Source organism: Colobus angolensis, unplaced genomic scaffold (genome assembly GCF_000951035.1).
Source record: "Colobus angolensis palliatus isolate OR3802 unplaced genomic scaffold, Cang.pa_1.0 Scaffold76, whole genome shotgun sequence".
In the NCBI taxonomy this organism is placed as follows: Eukaryota; Metazoa; Chordata; class Mammalia; order Primates; family Cercopithecidae; genus Colobus; species Colobus angolensis.
The window spans coordinates 4,001,685-4,020,050 of record NW_012121376.1 but is presented as its reverse complement, the minus strand read 5'-3'; positions in this window follow the sequence as shown (position 1 = coordinate 4,020,050).

Sequence of the window (18,366 nt, the reverse complement as noted above, 5' to 3'; positions counted from 1 at the left end):
TGTGCAGTGTGTGTGTGTGCATTTGTGTGTGTGTATTTGTGTGTGAGCATGAGCATCTTGGTTTAAGAAAGTAATCATTTCATTTAAAAATGATAGACAAAACAATTTGGCCAACGGTGAAATCAATTTATAAATGACTCTTCCAAGCATGCTAAAAACTTTTCCCTCTCCAGATTCCGGGAATCTGGGTTTTGGAAATATTTTGTTTTAAATAATTATATGTGAAGTAAAAGGTGGGAAATGTTTTGTTGTTAATATTTTGGTGAAGTGTATATATTGAAGTATATATTTCACATAAAAGACACAACTCCTCTCCACGAAACTCTGTGTTCCAGGAGTGTGAGTATGTGAGTTTCGAATGGAAGCATTCTTATGCCCAGCATCAGACACCCTGCATTGATAGAAATATGATTCCGGTAAATGTTGAGTTCCTTGCTGACCTCAAACATGGAATTAAATCTTGTGACAGGCATTGGGAATAGAGGGGGAAAGGGCTGAACAGATGGAAAGCTCAAGCAGTGACTGCATGCCAGCATCTTCGGTGCAGGCTGCCCCCATGCACAGTTCATCCCCTCCCGCCAGCCACTCAACTCAGAAACCCAAGGTGCCCAGAAATCGAGATTGATGCTGTAGTGAGACTCAGGGGTCCAACTAGAAGCGGCAGTTCTGCACCAACAGTGGCAAAAAAAAGCTCTGGCAGCCCAGAGCCCTGGGTGCAAATCTCCGCTCCACCAGTCACTGGTAGGATGATCCTAGCAGGACCAGGACTGGGGAAAGTGAATGAGACTCTTATCTTGGGTACAGCATTAAAGGCAGCACCAAAACACTCAGCCATCAAGATAAATAATATTTTAATGCAGTATCTTAAAAAATCAAAATGAGCGCAAAAGTCTGTGATGCACAAAATATCAGCATTTTAAATAAAGATGGGATCCATCTCAGCACTTTCCCGTGCTCCCTTGCTTGCCTTACCCTGATCCTGACCCTGTATTCCATCTTGATTTAAAATTTCACATTTTGTTCCTCATGGATTTATTTTTGGATGGATTTACATTTTTTTGGTCCTGATGACTGAATGTGTTGGTGCCCCCTTCAGTGGTGCCCCCAAGGTGAGGGTCTCTCTCTTGCCCCACCCTTGTCCTCACCCTGCGAATAATCTCACATTTCTGAACCTTAGTTTCCTTGTCTAAAAGGCAAGGTAATAACTGCCACTCCCTGGGACTGTCTGACATGACTCCAGGAACACAGGGAGTGTATGAGGAAGCTGGCAGGCCACCCGCCACCCACTGTGAACCCTAATGGAGAGGTCTTCCAGACCCATGCAGCAATTCTGGAGGACTGGGGCCTGAGAGCGAGGTTCGACTCCCAGTCTATCCGTCCCTGTCTGTCTGGCACACACTCACCACATGCATCCTGCTGCAAGGCCCCGGGGCTGAGCCCTGTGAAATCCTTGCTCCAGGGGCCACACAGAGTAAGCAGGAGACAGGCATATGACAGGATGGGAGGTCCCAGGGCTGTGTGCACAGCGACAGGAGTGATCACAAGAGTGCACGGGGACTCATCCCGGCCAGAGACAGACAGGCATACAGGAAGGTTCCCCAGGGGAGCGGAGACTTGGTCCAGACCTCAGAGAATTTGGAGAGGAGACTGAGAGTGAGCCTGTATCTGGGATAACTGAAAAAAAAAAAAAAAAAAATAACTGGCTTAAAAAAATCTCCATGTGTGACAAGTTACGTCACTAAAGCAAAGCGTGGATTTGAGTTACTAGGTACTAATAAGAGTTTTGGAAAATGGACACAGCCCTGTGTTTAAGGCAATTGTCTTTTCGTGCTGGCTGATACACATGCAAGCACACACACACACGCACACACATGCACACACACACACACACCCCACCTGGCATCTCCGTCTAGCATCCCAGGGTGCCGTCAACCTTTCTGCTTCCTCCCGCATCCCGTGTCTCCTAGAACTGCCACGAAGCTGACAAGCAGCACGTACTCGCTGCTGGACGTAGGTGGCCAGCCCACGGCTCCCTCCTGTACCCATTGCTGGCAGATCCCGTGCCCCAGGGCAGCTCCTGCCATCAGTCCTGTCCTCTGCCCTTGCACCTACTCCTTAGCCGCATGTCAAGGGGCGCTGAGCAGGTGTGTCTGTGCTTCACTCAGGTCTCGTTAGTGGCTGTCAGTAAGCCCTGAATTCTTCCACAGAACCCTTAAATCCTTCCTCAATCCCCGCAGCCCACGAGCAAGCCTCCTAAATCCAATCAATTAACACAGCCCAGAAAGTGGATCCATTTGCAGGAAAGCTATAAGCTTGCACCTAATCGTCCTTCCCTAGGGGACTGGTGAGAGCAACTGTAGGATGGCAGGAAGGAGCCCTCCGTGGACGTGAAAACATCAAGGAGGATGGTGCGTGTTGACGTGGAAATATGTCCATGACATATATGGCTAAGTTTAAAAAACGTAGGCTCCAAACCAGGAGATGAATATGATTGCACTAGATTTTGAAACGGGCATGTTGGGTGAGTGTTTATACAGAGATGTCTGGGGCAGGAGAGGCCTGGGGGCCACCAAATATTCCTAGCAGTTACTGACAGTGAGACACCAGGAGGGTTCAATTTTAAAAATTGTCTTTTTTATTTTTAAAATTTTTTTCAGTGGTTGAATTTTTGACATGGATGTGCATGTCTTCATAAGAAGAAAAAGCAAAAAAAAAAAAAAACCCAGCTAGGCAATTTATAAGCTTCCATGGAGCATTTTTAATAAATAAGCAGTGTGGGGTTTTCCAGGTAAATGAAATATGCAAACCATGGGTGCTGGGGCGGGGAGGAAGGGACAACAGGGGACACTGCTTAGCTGTGTAGGGTTTCCTTTTGGGGTGACGAAATGTTAGGGAACTAGAGAGGGCTGGTGCATGTTGTGGTTACACTGAACATTCTGCATTTACTAAATGCCACTGAATTGGACACTTGGAGATGGTTAATTTCCTGTTATGTGAATTTTACCTCAATAAAAAAGTGCCAGATTCTCTAGTAAAACAAGTCACCTAATCAAGTTATCTGTGTGTCTTCTAGTTTTATATATAATAATTTACCTGATTTGGAGCACGCTGGTGTGGGTGCTCCAAAGGATTGGTCTGTCCTGAGGCTGGAACCTGATTTCTCAGCCTGCTTTTGTGGTGCCCAGAGGCACTGACTGCTAATGAAAGGGATGCAGGGAAATAATTTCCAAGATTCCTTTAGGTTCACAAAAATAGAGTCGAGTATTCAGAAGAAAGAAACCTCTCCACGTATAACATCTGATCATTTTCTTATAGTCAATGTCGCTCTTAATTTCTCCTTCACACAAAGTTCTAGTCTGACATCCATTGAAACCAGAACTTCTAGAACTTCCTTTTCAGTAAAATGTTCTCTCTCTCTCCCTTCCATTCCTCTTCACTGCATACAATATTTGAGATAGCTTATAGGAAGCCAGTGTTAAAAAGGAGTAAATCGTCAATGCAAGAATACAACTACGGGAACATATAAATTAGAGTTGAATATCAAGATTTAGAGAGGAAATACTTAGAACTCATCCACTGAAGCTCCGAAATTCCCCACAGCTGCTGTGGCGGGCCATGCATTCAACCCCCCGCTATATTTATATAGCATGTTTACCTCTGGAGGACATTCACTCATTTTACCCTCAAGAGTTTCCTGGGAGATGGACAGAGGCTGAAGAACTCTGCATGTGACGGACGGACACTGAGGGCCCTGTGGCCCCCGCCAGCCCTTACCAAAACCCTCCAAACTGATCAGATTGCATGTGGGTTTCTTCACCCACATACAGCAGACTCGCACACGCCACTGCAGCGGGTATAGTCTCACACACACATGCACGCACACAGACACACACAATGGGGTCCTTACACACACAGAGACGACACACATCCAGACCAGACAAGCATGCATATTTTTATTTCAGTGGGTAGGAACAGCAGCACCGTTTCAGCCAGGACTCCACAGGGGCGATTTATGGACCTGGAGCGTCTGAGTGCATGTGTGCTGCTGGGTGGGGTAGGGTGGGGCAGGCGCACACGGAGGGAGGCTGGAGGGTGCTGGAGAGAGGATGGGTGTGAAAATGGTCGTCTTGATTTATACAGAACCACATTTACAGCCTGTCCATCGCGGAGCTTCACGTGAACATCATCTTCTTTTTTATCTCTTCCTTTTAGAATCCCATGTGTCTCCCTCCTCCCTCCTGTCTTTCCCTCTCCCTCCTCTCCGCTTCTCTCTCTCCCTCTCCCCCTGAGGAGGCCCAGCTGGAAGGAGACAGGGCTCTGAGTTCAGTCCGTGCAGACAGGACTAAAGTAAACATGCTGGTCATCGGGCAGGCAGTTAGCAGCATTTGGACAGATGATCAGTGCTGGGCTGGTGAGGACCACACACGCAAAGCCCCCTTGGACCACACAGGCGTGTGCCTGCCCGCCCTGCCTACGCACACGCACACACTCGGAGTCACACACAGGACGCCCTTCCCATGCCAGCGTGGCTCTTCTTTGCCATGGGACATTTGGGGAGGTGTCTTCTCAACACTCACAAGTTACAGGCCCATGGTGGCCTTGCCAGAGCCCCCACACCGAGCCAGATCCCCTTGAAGAAGCAAAAGGCTAGGGGCCTCCCAGTCACATGCTCTGTGGATACCAGGGGCATGTCCCTTCACCCTTCGAGACCTCTGCCTCCATCTGTGGGACTGGGTGATCACAGTGGCTGCTGTGCAGGGGTATGGACGGCTGCCTCCCGTGCTCTTCACTCTCTGTGTGGACTTCAGCCGTGTCATGATTTCACCTCAAACAAGCAGTCTACACCCTCCCAAGGCCTGGGGGTCAGGGCCCCAGCTCACTTGCCTTGGCTCTGCACCACCTGATCACCTGGGGCAGGCCCCTCCACTTCTCTGTGCCTCAGCTTCAGCAACTCTGGAGCAGGGAGAGCAAGAGGCAACCTGGCAGATGGACTAAGGCAGGCCACTGGGGCCAGCCACAGATGCTGGACATGGATACTGGCCCACAGATGCTGGCCACAGATGCTGGCCATGGATGCCAGTCACAAAATACTGGCCACAAATGCCAGCCCACAGATGCTGGCCACCAGTGCCAGCCACAAAGGCTGGACATGGATACTGGCCCACAGATGCTGGCCACGGATGCCAGCCACAGCTGTTTATAGGCTGCCACTATTCTGTGCAAAGACAGCCTGGACTCCCACCCAGACAGCGACTCCCTTAGACCTTTTCCGACTGTACTTCCCTCAAAATCTGCACCCCTCCTAGGAGGCTGGGAGTTTATGTCCTGTCTGCCGTGTGCCCTGAAAGAGTCACCAAGGGGAAGGTCTGTGACGGAGGTGTGCTGACAACTGTATCCTGCGCAGCATGTTAGAAGACACCCCCCTCCAATATAATGCCCCCCTCCATTGGCACAGATGGGCAGGCAGCCAAGGAAAGAGACTTAAGAACTGGTTGCTTCTCACTGTTCAATTCCTCTTCTTAAACACTCCCCTAATCCAATTGCCGCCCCCAAATAGTCCATGTCTCTGAGAGGGCTCCCAGGTGCCAACACCTGCCTAATGAGAAGGGGGCCAAACAAAGCCCCTGCCTGCTGGCCAAGGTGGGGCTGGTGGTGCTGTTGGCTGGAGGAAGGAAGCCCATCTCCCCAGATTCACTCTGCTTATCAGGGTGATGGGGGAACATGGGCTGGGCGAGGAAGTTCCCATCCGGAGGACACTCGCCCACTGCACCATCTGCGAGGCATGTGACACTCCCAGCACGGCCAGTGGCTGAACAGGGCCATCTGTCTTCGTTAAGCGGGTTTGTTTGGAGGAGGTGAGCGCTGGGGGCTGTCACAGCTGAGGAAGCCTGATCTATCCTGATCTATCCTGATCTATCCTGATCTATTGGCAGAGGTGCTTTGAAGCCTCCTCAAGGATGCAGCTCTGCAGACCACAGCACGCGGATGCAGTCCCAGGCACCTTCCCGCACGATGGGAGATTTCTAGTCCTGGGGCTCCGGGGAGAACCCCTCCCTGGGGGAGTTGGGTGTGGACTCGGCCACTGCCCTCTGCCCACTCGTCTCCCTCCACCTGGTTCATTTGTTATTGAGCACCTACCATGAAAAGGTACAATCCGGGCATGGAGGGCAGAGAAGGTACAGTCCAGGCATGGAGGGCATAAATGTGGGGAGAAGGTACAGTCCGGGCACAGAGGGCATAACCATGGGAGAAGGTACAGTCCGGGTACAGAGGGCATAACTGTGGGAGAAGGTACAGTCCGGGCATGGAGGGCATAACCGTGGGGAGCCTCCCAATCTGGGGGGAGGAACGAAGTCTGAAAAACTCCCTGGATTCCCAGAGTGGGAGGAGAACACGAAGCACAATGAACCAGGATCCCAGGACAGTCAGCAGGACTTCAGGGCCAGCAGTCAGGGCAGCCCTCTTTGGGGGCCCCATTTGAATTCGGATCTCAGAAACTCCTGGAGAGATAGCATGACTTGAGAATCCGTGTGTCCGTCACTCTGAGTCAGCCTTCAAGCCCCAGCCTTTCTTGCCTCTGAGGCCTCTGCCTGGCAACCCAGCCTCAGTTTCCTTGTTGCAAAACGGGCACGATAAATATAACTAACTCCTAGAGGTGCTTGGAGGGTTGAGTGAGATCAAGCATGTCGAGCATGTGGCCCACGGCGAGACCTGGAGAAACGCCAGCTGCAGCTACAGTGACTGTGCGAGAATCTCCACATTTAACCTGTGGGTGATGACACGCCAACGGGAGAGGAGCTCTGCTGTCTTGGGCAGGGAGGAAAGTCAGGACCCCTTTGTCCCGTTCCTCGGGACAGCATGATATTACTAGTGGATGACTCTAGGTGGAAGAAAGCCTTTCCTTGGAGCAGGGACCCCAGTATCATTTTCCTCTTGGTGCCTCCCAGAGTCATCAAGAGAGAACAAACCCACAGTGATGTCCTGGAGAGAGGCTGCAGCTAGAGAAATAGGGAATCCACTGACACACCTTTAAGAAATGCCGGGTGATCACTGTTGTTTGAATTCCAGTGACTCCCCTCACTAGACTTCTGGGGTTAGAACCCTGGCTCGATCCCACATGAGGGCGAGATCAAGGCAAGTTACCTGTCTCCCTGAAGCTCAACGCACTCATCTGTGTAAAGGGCCCAGTCACCTGCACACAGAGGGCTTACAAAGATTGAACTAAAAGAAGGGAAGCGTGTGCCCGGCACATCGTGGGCACGCTGTCAATCTACTTTCCATTTTCCTTTCCCTTTCCCTCCCTTCCATCTCCTGTGGCTCATTCCTCCTTTTTTCTTAAACCACTAAAATATACTGCAGAGACACTCAAAAACTGCCAGACATGACCAGCAAGGACACGCAATGACTTCAAAGTGAGGGTCAGAGTTTATCCCCTCTGTCTGCAGAAGCAGATTTGGGTTAGGATGGGAAATCTGAAATACAAGCTCTGAACGTTGCATTTTTACATCCAGTCTTGCGGGTGCCTGTGCTCCATGCCCTCCCAAAGCCAGGCCCCTGAGCTGAGCGGCTTCAGAAAGTAGAGCCCCTCTGTCTTTGGTTTCAAGGGGCAGGGACCATTGTCATCAACTGAACAATTGAGACTTACTCCATGCCAGCCCCTTGAGCTGTGCAGGCTCCAGTGCACGGATCCCTCCCACCAGTAGGACTCGGGGACCACCCACACCCCTCTTTCACTACTGGAGAAACCAAGGCACAGAGAAGAAATGAAGCCCCATTCCAAGGGTGGGCTGCTACCAAAACCCACCAGTCATCCCAGCCTAGAAGGTCCAGCATGGGACTTTTCCATTTCCCACCAGATGTTAGTGGAACAGAGTGAGCCGCGCCAGGCTGTAAAACAAATCCCAGCGTTCCCTGCAGCTGCGCAGGAATTATATTTGCCTGTCAGGGCCCAGTGCAAGCATAACACAGACCTCCTCTCCCCTCGCCCAGCGTGGAAGGCGTTTTGACCCCCGCTGAGAAACATGAAGGTCGTGACCCACTGGCTTCCCCATCTGCCCTTTCCTCACCAGGGGATATCTGACAACAGCCCTGTTATTTATGCAGCTTAATGCAATCCAGAGGCCATTGGCACATTGCAGAAAGGGAGAAAGGAGGGGTGCCTGGCTCCTCAGAAACCGATTTCACTGGCTGCGTGTTGAGCATGACATCCTACTGTACGGGGAGGACAGGACCATGGCTTTCTGCAGCAGGGAGCCTCCCAGGTGGCTCTTGCTGGACGCAAACTTGAGGAAACCAACAAATATTTACCCAGGGTCTGCTGGGTTCAAGGCATATTTTCACAGGGTAGCATCGTTAGCAGGCACTCAGGGAACATTCCTGGATTAATTCTCTTCCAGGAGTTGTGCAGACTGGGCTGTACTGGCTCCCTGGAGCCGGCATTTCTGTGGCGGGGATGATGTCCGATCATTTGTAGCACACCACAACACTTTCAAGTAAGAGCTAAGACACTGGCCCTTCCTGGGAGCAAAGCTAAGTTGCATTTTTTAAGGTCATTTTTTTCTCTCCATAAATTTATACTCTCTTATGACTCAACCAAGACACACAGAGTCACAATCACTTAACACAGAGATGCTAGTTTGTTTTTCTATGTTTTGTTGAAAGGACACAACGAACAGTCATGGACAGATCTCACCAGAGCGTCACACAGACCCGGCTGTGACTCCTGGCCTCACTACGTCCTAGGTCTGCAATTTGGGTGGGTTGCTTGAGGTCCCCTCACTGGTAAAATGGGATCAGAATAGGACTTGGCCCCAAGCAGTGTGGACCCATTAGAGATGAGAGTGCAGATATCCCTGCATGGACTCTGCCCCAGAGCAGGCTTTACAGACTGGTGCCTGTCATCATCTTCATTCTCATCTCCAGTTGAAGGCCATGTGGCAACCGAGTTGAACATGAAGACAGAGCTCAGTGGCCAGGGTTCAAATCCCAGCTCTGCCCTTTGTCAGCTGTGTGACTTGGGGTGAATGACTTAACCTCTCTGTGTGTCTTGGTTGGCTTCCTCCTCTGCAGTACCAGGATAATAATGGTTGTGAAGATAAAGGTCATTAATAAATGCAAGCTTTGTCTTGCATTTACTGGCCAACTGGCTCATAGCTAGTTGGTCGTTAGTGCCATTACAGGGAGAACTACTCTTCTGGAATGCTTGATTTAAAATTACTTAAAAATATTTATTGCACAAAAAATAGCCTGGCAGACATGAATATAATAAAAAGAAGAAAATTAAAAACTTCAATCTTATTTTAAGATATTTTTGTAATATGTTGATGTTTTTGTGGCTTTAACATCAGCTGTTCTTACAATCATTTTAGGGAGATTTTTATTCTCAAGCCCTCCATTTAAAGTCATTTAAAAATATTTATTGCACAAACAATAGTATGTAAAAACTACTGATAATTAAAAAAATCAGATGAAACTTCTGTTCTAATAAATCTTATTTTAAGGTGTTTTTGGAATATGCAGAAGTTTTTGTGTCTTTTGTCATAAAATAGCTTCCAGAGCTGTTCGTTTTGGACAAATACCAGCTTAAAAAATGCGCTGCATGTGGCTCGGGCAGGGCCATCCTCTTTTCGGTGAGTCACCTCCCATCCGTGCCCTGGGCATTGCAGATGATCAGGTGTCCATCTGTGAGTCCGTACCAGTGCTGCGTGGACTCAGAAACTCTACATTACAGTGTCAGTTCAGGATTTCGGTTTTCAATGTCACGTTATTCTCAAGCCTTCTCTCCTGGGATAGTGACGACCTGTAACCGTCACTTGCTCAGAATTGATCATCCATGAAATATTTAAGTGAAAAGTGATTGCAAAACCTCAATTACTTTTGCACCAACCTAATAATTGGCTGCCGCGGGCTTTGTGGGACCACAAATGTATCGTTCATGGCTGTTGTTCCTTGTGGAATGTGACCCTGTGCAGGCAGGGATTTGATCTTTTGTGTACGGCAACATCCTCCATGCTAGGACAGAGCGGGGAACTTAGGAGGAGCTCAACAAATAATCGTGAATTTATGAATGCAAGAACAAAAGAATGAAGACTGAAATAAAGCTTATGAATAGGGTGCTTTCTGTGAGCTTTTCAGAGTGCTTTTTTGGCTAGAAAATTTCTTAGAGTTTTTTTTTTTTAACTCAAAGTAGTCTAGAATTTAATTTACTTAAAGTAGCTCTAGAATATAAATGTAATAGGTATTGGGGCAACGTTTTATATTTTTAAGTGATTTTACATCCATGCTCATCTCCTTTAAAACCCCATGTGCTAAGTACAGCAAATAGGATTTTGTTTCCCCGACGTCCAGGATGAGCGCAGCCAGATGGGATGACTTGACAAAGTCACAAAGGCTGACGAATCCCGGCGGGGGAGTTGTGGCTTCCTCCAAGGAAGGTAAGTCTGTGTTTGTCAATTGATCAGGAGTGGCCCTGAGTGAGGCCGTGAGTAAAGTAACTCCGTAGTTATTTAATGAAACGTTAATTTTAATTCTGAGGATTTTATTCTGATGGCTGTAGTTTTAATTCTGATGATTACTTCCTGAAAAAGGACCCTGCACTGGCGGGTCCAACCTCCTCCTTGCCTCTGTCTCTGCCGGTCGCTCGGTCTCTGTGCTCCCCTCCAGCTCCCTGTCCCTCCCCCTCGATGGGGGCTTAGGGGCCCAGCTCACCGCTCACGCTCCCACAACGTCCAGCGTCCATGCCTGCAGCCTGTTTCCTGGGAATTTCAGTCCATGTGCAGCGAGAGGCCAGGTCTCCTGCTCTGAGCCCAGGAGGGCACGTCCTCCGCCAGCTCTCAGCACTGGCTCTGCTTCCTGTTTACTTCTGCAAGTAGCCGGGATTGTGGGGTCTGCAGCCAGCCCTGTGGTCCGAAGCCAGCCAGGCTCAAGGGGTTATCATCCTATCAGCCGAGATAGGCTGACGGGCTCTGCCATCCGTCAACTGTCTTCTGATGTAATTGAAAGTTCTCTGTCCTGGAATGTCATCTTATTAGGTGGATCAGGCCTTGACGTGTTAACTGGAGAGTTTCTGCAGGGCTCAGCTAGTTATTTTATTTTTTCAAAATAAAGAGGCATATAGTCTTTTAAAACTCTCATAACAAGTTCTTAAGAAAATTTTCCAAAAAATCATCAGAGCGTCAAGAAAAAAGTAATGATCACCCAAACTTTATCACTCCGAAATAATATTTTGGTAACATTTCATTAAACATCTGTCTACGCAAATTATATCCAGAGAGATGCATGTGTCTGTTTCGAAAACGGAATCAGATCTCACATGCTGCTGTTGACCTGCTTTGCTTTTTGACGCCACAGTATGGCAGGGATGTGTCTCCATGTCAATAAATACAGATTTACATCATCTAGAAATAGTTGTATAGCATTCTCCAGGTGTGGCATTTAGACTTTTTCTGTTCGTTGTTGTTATTGTTGTTGTTGTTGTTTTGCTATGATATGTTATAAACAACACCACAATGAACATGTTTTGCACATTTGTGTAAATATTTCCTTGGGATCAACGCCTAGAGTCAGGATAACTGGAGCATGGGGCATTTACATGTACGGTGACCATCTGAGCAAACTACACACAGGGAAGTGCCAACTTTCCTCCCACAAACAACCTACACTGGGTCCCAGTTCTCAGCCCTGCATCACACTGAGTGCCCAATTCTTTCATTTAGCTGCTTCCAACAGTAGAAAGTAGCATCTCATTGTTGCTCTTTGGTCTTTAAAAAATTACATTGTACATATGTATCAGGCCTTTATGCACCTGTGAACTAGCCCAGCTACTTAAAATTAGATCCTCATGCTGCAAGAACTGTAATGGTCAACAGAACCAACTCCACTCCCAAACCTCCATCCATCCACCATCCACACACTTGGATCATCTCAACTGTTTCTCTCCAAAGAGCTAGCCTTGCCTCTGGTCTGTTTGAACACTCCCATCCACGGGAGCTCATCGCTGCCTGAGATGGTCCACTGTGTTCCCAGCTCTAATTTATTAACCTATAAAAGCCAGTACATACGGAATAACCACGCTGGGCCAGGAACCACAGGAAGCCCTTTGCTGAACAGTGTCTCCAGCCTCAAACAGTGCTGAAAACATGTATCACTATTTCCTTCTTTGTTCCATCAGGGTCACGAGATGCAGGGGGGTTAAGTAACTTGCCAAGGTTCACACAGCTCTAAAGGAGCCGAACAAATAATTGAACATGAGGAAACCGTGCACAACTTGAAAGGCTCACAGAGGAAACTTTAAGCTGGTTAGAGATCTAACAAAAATAAAATAATTTCTCAAAGTATAGATTTCTTTAAAGACTTCCTTTCCTTCAGGCACTTTATTTTCAGCTGCCCAAGGATACAGAGCCACTGTCAGACACCCATGGAGTCTGGGCTTTGTGCAAGAGCTGCGCGTCTCTGCAGCTACCAGAAAGCAGGAAGGCCTGGCCTCAAAGATGCTCCAGTAGACTCAGGTGTCACTGGCCCATGTGCTTATGGCTCACAGATTACCAGGCCAAAAAAAGCCTAACTTAATTGATAGAGGTCTCAGATTAATTCAAAGCACTCGCCTCTATTTTTTCCTACTGTAGCTGGTTTCAGAGATGAGATTTTCTAGGCACAGAAATGCCCTTAGGCAAATCAGAGGCCCAATTTGCAACAACCCCACTTGGCCCCCGTATCCTGATGTCCTGCTACCTGAAAGCATCATTCTCAGGGTGTCCCGTCCTCAGGTCTCTTGAGGAAAGGCTCTGCCATCAGTCATTCACACTTTAGTATGAATCAGCCCAACAATTTAAGTAGTTGGACTCTATGATGAACACATGAATTTTTTTAATGGGGCTCATTTATTCATGAGATGGATGTCTGTGATTCGGACAGGAGGCTTTTCAGCTTTCCCGAAATTAATCCTTAAATTTCATCTCACCCTCCCTTTCTGTACAACTTACCTTTCTTGAGCACTGATCTGTCCTTTGGACAAACAGGTAACAAGCTATGGGTTGCTACTCATCTGAGGAAGGTTAGGCCACAGAAATGAAATCTTTCGTTAAGTTTCAAAGCAAAACACACAAAACTCAACCAAAAGAAAAAAAAGGGGGGTGCGGGGGACGGGTATAACGATGCCTTTTAATGTAAAGAACCTGCCCTGTGGTCTGAATCTTTCTCATCATCAACCCAGTGTGCAAGGGAGGATAAAGGTGCTGCATGGGTTTCCTCTGGGGCTGGGGATTGCTGGCTGGAAGCCACCATGGCTTGCAAACTAAATTTAAAAGCTTGCATCCCAAGACCCTTGAGCAAAGGTTACTCGAGGTCTATTCCGGGTTCAGGCGGAAAAAAGCAGCTTGATTTGGCAAGGAAATGCCTTGTGAAGAGGCGCTTGGCTGACCAGGGGCACGGAGGAAAGCTGGGGCTCGCTGCGTTTTCTTTTGGCATTTACAGCCCTGAAAAATGATTGCAGCTTCCTCTGGCCGCAGAGCTGGAGCCTGAAGAGGTGACCTTTAAGGGGAGTCTGTTTACTGCAGCCGCAGGCCCAGGGCCCTTGCGTGAGCTCCACGAAGTGTGCGCCGAGCCTTGGCACTGACCCTGGGGGGCCTGCAGCCCAAACTCGCCGGTTTCTGGGAGCTGGCGAGGGGCTGCGCTGGGGCTGGGGCGAGGGCCCGCCCGGCCGTGTGGGGAGACCAGGGCAGCCTCCACGCTGAGCGCCCGGGCAGGGAGCGCGGGGGCGGGCGGGCTCCCTGCTTGCTCCCGGGAACATCCTGCAGGGCAGGTCTGCCTGACCGGCCGCCCCATCCCCGGACGCTGAAAACTGTCGTGCAGCCAACTGCGGCCTCTCTTGCTCTGCAGACAAAACAAGAGGCGGGTTCGCCTGCGTAGGGTGCTCCTCTCTCCTTTTGGGCCCTGCCCTAAATCGGATTCGAATCTCTATCCCCCGGGTTACACAGAGGAGAAATTGGGGATAAAAGTTAACCTGAGAAGCATTCAGAACTCACCCTATAACTGTCTGAAACGAAACCATCCACATATTTTACGGCAGACAAGGAAACTATAATCCGATTTCTCCACTTGGATCTTAAATGTGTAATAAATAAGCACATGTAATGGTATCTGCTATTTTTCAAGAGCATGAATAAAACTTGAAGACTTGGATTTAAATTTTTAAAGATGGTTTTGAAACCTTTCTTACTGAAAACAGGATCACTATTCGTTTTCTCCTTGTACCCTTATTCAACACTCTTTTCTTTTACAGAGACAGTGGTTTTAGAATCCTTTGGTTTCTGTTAGAAACATAATATTCTTTCTTTGGGGAAAATGTAGGAGAGAGTAAAAAGGAAAATAACAGTGACATAAAATTTCACGACTCAGAATTAACCTTGGTTAACATTGTAGTAGATTTCAACCTGTTTTAAAATATATATATACATGTGTGTATATGCATATATATGTGTGTATATCTATATGTATGTGTGTGTCTGTGTGTGTATTTGCATGTAGAAATAAGTATATCTAGGTGTGTACATGTGTATATGTGTGTCTATGTGAGTGTGTACATGTATGTATGCATATATGTGTGTATGTATGTACGTGTGTATGCATTTGTGGATGTGAGTGTGTGTATATGTATGTGTATATGTGGGGAGTGTATGTGTGTATGTTTGTGTGTATATGTATAAATTTGTGTATGTAGATATGTGTATGTGGATATATGTGTGTGTGTCTGTATGTTTTCTACAATGCATCCTTTATAAAACCAGTATCAGGAATTTATATTGTGCTGTTCTCACCTGTCAACGTATCATAAATACTCTGTGAAGTCAGTAACCGTTCCTTATAGACGTCATTTTGATAATTGCCTAATACACCGACCTATGGATGTACCATAATTTTCTCCACTATTCCCCCATTATAAAAAATGTTTTAAAGTGTACAAACTTCCTTTCCCAGTGGGGGAAAATGGCATAGCTGGTCTGGTCTGGAATGGTTATCCGTGATTTCCTGAAGTTAGGTCAAAAACATTAGACATTTTTTGTTAACCCAAGTACTTACTTCCTGGCAGATTCCAAATATTGACCCGATGGAGAACAGGGGAGGGGAGCACCCAGACCTTTGCCTTGCGAGAAGTGAGGCAGGCCCGGAGCTGACTCTAGGACAATGTCCCTGTGTGAAGGTGGCAAACCAAGTCACCCCTCAAGGGAGGAGGGAATTGGGGCCCCCATTCTTAGGTGTTTATGAATCATGAGCTCCACTGAGAACAAGATGACAGGAAGCCACAGAGCCTGTCTAGAAGAGTCTGTTCCCAGAGTCCACACACAATTTCAAGGGTTTTCAACCCTTGACCCCTGATGGAGGCCTTTTGGGATCCCAGGACCCAGGGTTTAATTACTGGGGGGACCCTGTGACCAGTTCCCAAAGCATCCCTGGATCCCTTTAGTCCATAACTCTGGGAAGGTCATAAAACACTTTTTTTTTTTTTTTTTTTTGAGCAGTGATGTTAACATTTAACAGAGAAAACTTTTGTTTTTGCAGAAGTTGAGAAACTATAAAATTCTTCCTGAAACCTAAGACTTTGAGTGTATCACAAAGGCAAGTGTTACAAAAAAGTGAAACTTCTAGGTAATTTTATGAGTTTTGCAAATCTGCCACAAGCATATGTTTAGCACCCTCAGAAGAATTCCAAAAGGAGTATTGCTTCAGTCAGTCAAGAACTAAAATAGTTACACATGTTTATTCCATGTGGTTTGATGTATTATAAGCTATTTGATGGAATTAGGAAAGACATGGTTCCTTTTTCTCTCCATAAAAACATTAGGCAGCGTGTCCTCCGATACTTGTGGTCGTGAGCTGTTAATTTGTGTCTTCATTCCTTTCCAATGTAATGTTGCATTTTAGCGTTCAGGCTCTGTGGGTGGCACACTGGCTCACCACAGACTTGTGTGTGACATTGGAAAATGTACCAAGCTCCCCAAAGCTTCAGTTTCTTCATCTATACAATGGGGCACCTGCCTCATGGAACTCTTGTGAACATTAAAGGGAATAAGACATGTAAACCACTTACCACATGGACTGGTGTGTGAAGAACATTCTCTGCCTTAATTAGGATTATTTGTTAGTTCTCACCAGAACATCCAGAGATGCAAACAGAAGGTTGAACTAAAGATCAGTGCCTGAAGCCTTCAAGAAGAATGGGTGAAATAAACAATGACCGCATTTGCATTACTAAAAGTTTGGGGCTAATTATGCTATAATTTCCTATTACACATTGAATGAGTTGTCCAGAAAAGAGAGGAAAAAACCAAAAGAACAAGAAACCACCCACATTCACATACAGGGAACAACTGAAAAATTGGGGGGTAGAAACGTTCTCAAGACGGGTTTCACAAAGCACTAGTCCCATTAGATGCCCCTTGAAGGAATGTCAAGGAGTTTCTCTGGAGAGATCAGTTTGGGAATGTTGCTCACTCTCCTCTTATCTTGGAGTGTCTTTGTGCCCCTTAGCATAGTAAAGACTCTGAGAAGCCCTGCAGTGAAGAAACTGACGGGGCTTTGTTCAATCAAGTTTGGGAAAAGGATTCCTACTTTGGAAAAGGCTAAACTCGAGAATGATCCCAAACATCCCCTTCAAATCACAAATGGAGATGAGGCTCAAGGGACACATTTGTAAATATCACCATGTGGCCACACAATCTTTGACACAGTGCTAGGTGCCTCACAGTCAGGGTCTGGTGAGGCTTTGAGATTGCTCGACAGTTTCGTTGAGAAGTAATCCACACGCCATAAAATCCACCCGTTAAAAAATGCACAATTTGATGGTTTCAGTACATTCCCAGAGTTGCACAACCCATCACCACAATCAATTTTAGAACATTTTATCACTTCAGAAGGAAGCCAGTACTCACTAATAATCACTCCTCTCTCCAGAACCCCCGGCAATCACTCATCTACTTTCTATCTCTAAGGATTTCCCTGTTCTATGGACATTTCATAGAAATGGAATCACACACCCTGTGGTCTTTTGTGTCTGGCCTCTTTCACTGAGTGCCGTATTTCCAGGGCTCATCCTGCCGCAGCATGTGTCAGCCCTTCGTTCATTTTTTACGGTTGTATAATACTCCATTGTTAGGAGAGACTGCCTTTTCTTGACGTATCAATCAGTGGGCATTTTGATTGTCTCCGTCTCTTGAGTAAGGCTGCTGTGGACATTTGTGAGCATGTTTTTGTAGGGGCATGCGTCTTCTCTTACGTAAATACCTAGGGTAAAACTGCTGAATCATAGGGTCACTCTAGGTTTAACATTTTGAATAACTGTCCAAAGGTTTCCCGAAGAGTCTGTACCATTTTATAACCTTACCAGCAATCTATTAGGGTTCCAAATTTTGAGTTCACTTTCGATCAAATACCTGGCACAAAGCAGTATACTTGTTGATTAATCCAAAGTATTTTTAAAATGCTCATACTTAAATGACAATTGCCAAGTGTCAGGGAGTGTACTAAACACTGTGTATAATAACTCACTTAATCTTCACAACAACCCTAACAGGTAACTGTGTTGTCCTCCCCTCCAGGCAGATGGGGAAACAGAGGCCCAGAGAGGCTCAGCAGCTCATCCCGGGTGATGTGGCTTGTGGGCAGTGGACGGAGGGATCAAGCCCAGAAGTCCAGCTCCACAGCCCATGCTCTTAGGAGCTCTGCTGGAATCCTAACGTGTTCTAGCTTTTCTCTTCTAAACTCTAAAAAAACAGAAAACTATTGACAAACACTTATAAAATTCAAAAGAGGTAACTCCTCCCCTGGAATGTGGGAAGCTAGAGGACTGGGTAGAATGTGCTGATCACGAAGAGCTGGATAAACTGTGATGAATTTACACAATTCACACCTTCTTTGGGGAAAGATATTCAAATCAACTCCTCCATGAGGCACAGGAGGAACTCAGGCTGTTGTTTGCTTCTCCGTCTTCAGGCTCCTCTGGAAATGGATGGAAGGTGCTGTCTAGCAGCGAGCAGCAGCATGGGGTGGGGGGGGCTCGAGCCCTCAAATCCCCGGTCAGACTCTGCAGGTCAACCCTGGCCCTGCCCTTTCTGTGCTGTGCTGCGCAATCTTTATGAGCTCCCAAGTCCATTTCCTCCCCTCCAGACCGGCCGTGGTACCCTCTGCCTAAGGTTGTGCTGAGATGATGGTGAGCTAATCAACGCAAATGGATCATGGTCCCCGCCCAGCACAGAGTAAACGCCCCCTGTGGAGTTGCAACCATCGTTATTCTAATGCACTCCAGTCTTGAACTCTAGGTCTAGGGAGAGGCCTGACCACTCACTCACTCTACCAAGAGGCCCGTCCCCATTT